The sequence below is a fragment of the Myodes glareolus genome, chromosome 11, assembly GCF_982192425.1.
Source record: "Myodes glareolus chromosome 11, mMyoGla1.1, whole genome shotgun sequence".
In the NCBI taxonomy this organism is placed as follows: domain Eukaryota; kingdom Metazoa; phylum Chordata; class Mammalia; order Rodentia; family Cricetidae; genus Myodes; species Myodes glareolus.
The window spans coordinates 12,151,311-12,155,014 of NC_142036.1; the positions used below are offsets into that span (position 1 = coordinate 12,151,311).

Genomic DNA, 3,704 nt, shown 5'->3' on the forward strand with positions numbered 1-3,704 from the left:
TTAAGAAAACAAATAATGAAATAAAAATAGGGTACAGAGCTGAACAGAGATATCTCAACAGATGAATCAAAAATGGCTGAAAGAAACCTAAGGAAAATCTCAATATTCCTCGATGTCAGAGAAATGCAAATTCATACAACTCTGAAATTCCATCTGAATTGCCAAGATCAAAAACATTGATGACAGCTTATGCTGGAAAGGATGTTAGGTAAAAGGAACATGCCTCCATTGTTGATGGGAGAAGAAGAGGAGCGTAGAGGTGGAGGGTAGAGGAGAACTTTGCAGGAGTGGGATAGTTGAGATGGAGGAGGGACAAAGGTGAGAGCAAGGAAAGAGGTCTTGATTGAAGGAGCCATTCTAGGATTAGAAGAAACCTGAATCTAGAGAAATTTCAAGGAATCAAAAAGAATGACACCCATAGCAGTCTGAACAATAGAGAAGAGGGGGTCTGAACTTGACTTGCCTTGTAGTCAGACTGATGATTTCCTTAACTATCTCCATAGAACAGCAACTGATGGAGGCAGGGGCAGAGACCCACAATGGAGCACTGGACTGATCTCCCAAAGTCTAGCTGAAGAGTGAAAGGAAAGGGAATATGAGCAAGGAGGTCAAGACCATGATGGGTTAACCCACTGAAAGAGTTTGCCTGAGCTAATTGGAGTTCACCAACTCCAGCTGAACTGGTAAGGAGCAAGAATAGGACCAAACAAGTTCCTCTGAATGGAAATGACATTTGCATGGCTGGGGCAGACTGAGGGTCCACTGGCATGGCACATAGATTACCTCTACTTCTTGTACTAGCTTTTTGGGATCCTATTCCTTTTGGATGTACACCTTGCACAGCCTAGATATAGTAGGGAGGGCCTTGGACCTTCCATAAGACAATGTGCCTTACCCTCTCTGAGGTATATATGGTGGTATGGGGGAAGGGTGTGTGGAGGGAATGGGAAAAGGGGAGGGAGTGGAACTTCAACTGCTATTTTTTCAAAAAAATCTAATAAATTAAAGAAAAATAAAATAAGTAAAGAACTCCACCAGCTCTTAGTTGGATGGGAAGAAAGCTCCAGATAAAGTTGCCTACTAAGTTATTTGATATTTACCAGTGTTCCTAAATCATTTGCTTTCTGAATTTATTGTTTTGAGCCTCGTTTATATAGTTTATATTATTTTCATTTATTCTTTAGTATCTCTACGTGTGATGCTATTTCATCCAGCTCAAGCTAAATCTGGCAGTCACCGGGCTATACCAAACGTATACTTATTTAAGTACAGTAAGTGTTGCCCATCTGTGCATGTGTGTGAACCCATGGACTGCAATATTGGAAACATACCAGTAATCATACCCTCAAAAAAGAGGGACTATATCCTTTGTCAAGAAAAATACATTTCCATCTGCTCCTCAGTAAGAAGTAGGGCCAAGGAATTGTCAGCCTCATCTATACCAGGGTTTTGTCTGGCTTGGCTCTAGTTAGGATTATACAGACATCAGCCATTATGAGTCCATGATTGTAATATCCATGGCATGTCCAGAAGGCAGCATTTCACAGCACCCCTCCCTGTCTTTCACTCCTTACATTCTTCCCATCTCCCCTTCATCACTGTTCTCTGAGCCTTGGAGGAACTTGAATGATTCTGGAAATCTTGTATCAGACAACTTATTGAAGATTAAGAAGAACAGTTTCTGCCTTATAGAAAATCCAGATTGTGTGTTTGAGACTCTGTGTATGTTGTTTTCTGATTTCTGTTTTGTGGGCTCAGAACTAGAATGGAAGTCAAGAAAGGAAAAGATATCTTAAGTGATGGGCAAGACGGAAATGACACAGGACAAGACAGAGGTTTTGAAATGAAATGTTGGGTGTAGTGAGAGAAAGGGGATGAGTGGGTAGACAGCATGAGAATTTGGGAAAATAAAAACAGACTCTTCTGACAATACCAAACTGATGCCAAAGTTCTGTGTTTTGCTATAAAAATTTATTAAGTGTCCCCATTATGCTGACTATATAAATATGCAGAAACAAAAAGTGATGTAAGAGACATTGAAGACAGCCATGTGTTGCCTGGTATTTAGTTGTGGGGAAAAGGGCACAGTGGAAAGTAAAAAGTGATCATAGGGAAAATTTCAGGATGCAAAGAATTAAGTGCTGCAAATATAAACATATCTCCATAGCAATTACTAATAGGAAGACAAACTACCACAAAGATGTTTCATTTGCAAACTTTTTGGGGTCATAGGACAGCATTCGTCAGAACTGAGGAAACTAGAAAAGTCTCAAGTGTTCCTGTCACATTGAAGGAGTTCTACTTCGAGGCAGATGTGATCCTACTCAAGATCCACCTCAGGAAGAAGCTATGTCCAGCAGAGACAAAGGAAGAGACAGAGATAATATCTACAAACACAGAAGTGTGGAACTTTTCAATTGCACATTGATCCTACAGAGACATGACAGTGTGGAAACACAACATTTTCTATACATAAGGTGAAAAAGCAACTAAGTGCAGTGTGCTGAATTTCTAAGAAGGAAATGTGTACACAGAGCTATGTTAATGCTCCAATTTCTACAACTGTCATCAGTGTGTATGAGGACTTATATCTGCGCTGAGTACTGCCTTCTTCCCGGGTCCAAATACAGAGCCTGCTATAGCAGGAAGTTATGCAAATAAATCTTTCTACCCATAAAATCTAGGCCTGCCTTGTTACTGCAGCTTAGGGAGAGGAGACCAACCTTGGATTCCCAAATCCTCCTAGTCAGGGTTCAGCACCGAACACAGGCCACTCACCATGGACTTAGGGCTTATTCTGGTTTTCTCTGTCCTTATTTTAAAAGGTAATTCATAAAGATGAGACGCTGTGTTTTGTGTGGACATGAGAAAGAGAAAAAAAAAAGTCTTTCGTGTCAGTTTTCTAACCAGAATTCTTTGTGTTTACAGGTGTCCAGTGTGAAGTGCAATTGCTGGAGTCTGGAGGAGGCTTAGTGCAGCCTGGAAAATCCCTGAAACTCTCCTGTGCAGCCTCTGGATTCACCTTCAGTAGCAATGCAATGAGCTGGGTCCGCCAGGCTGCTGGGAAGGGGCTGGAGTGGGTCGCATCCATTAGTAGTAGTGGTGGTAGCACCTACTATACCGACGCTGTGAAGGGCCGGTTCACAATCTCCAGAGACAATGCCAAGAACACTTTGCACCTGGAAATGAGCAGTCTGAAATCTGAGGACACAGCCACGTATTACTGTGCAAGAGACACAGTGAGTGAATGCTACTGTGAGCTCAGACAAAAACACCGCTGTGGGGAACACGGGACCAGCAGGGGGCGCTGAGAGCACTTAGAGATCTAGGTCACAGAAGAGGCTGCTCAGAGAAACAGAAGACTGGAGTTCTCTGTGTCTGCACTGCCTCTCTATATCACATTTAGGAATTTTCTCTACAGGCATAGAGTGTACTATAACATGATTGTCCAAATGTTTATTCCAATTTCTTTTTCCTGTTGGTTTGTGTGTGTTTATTTATTCCAGTGTTTCTCCTCGTTTCCCTTTAACTCTGTCTACCTGTCTCTCTTAATCTCTCACTCTCTCTTTCTCTCTTTCATATTTTCTCTCTTTCTACTCTCCGTGTGTGTGTGTGTGTGTGTGTGTGTGTGTGTGTGTGTGTATAGGTGCGTGCTGACATAGGATGTTCAACAGCCTCTGTCTTTCTTTTTTCAAAGTGTGGCA

The 3,704-nt window shown here is 41.8% G+C and overlaps 1 pseudogene across 1 annotated transcript; it reads left to right on the forward strand.

Moving 5' to 3' along the window:
- The first annotated feature begins 2,678 nt into the window (after positions 1-2,678).
- LOC148120405 (immunoglobulin heavy variable 3-23 pseudogene) lies at positions 2,679-3,311 on the forward strand (annotated as a pseudogene). The gene is made up of 2 exons (XR_015739308.1): positions 2,679-2,825; positions 2,929-3,311. The product of XR_015739308.1 is annotated as an immunoglobulin heavy variable 3-23 pseudogene (transcript).
- The last annotated feature ends 393 nt before the right edge of the window (positions 3,312-3,704 follow it).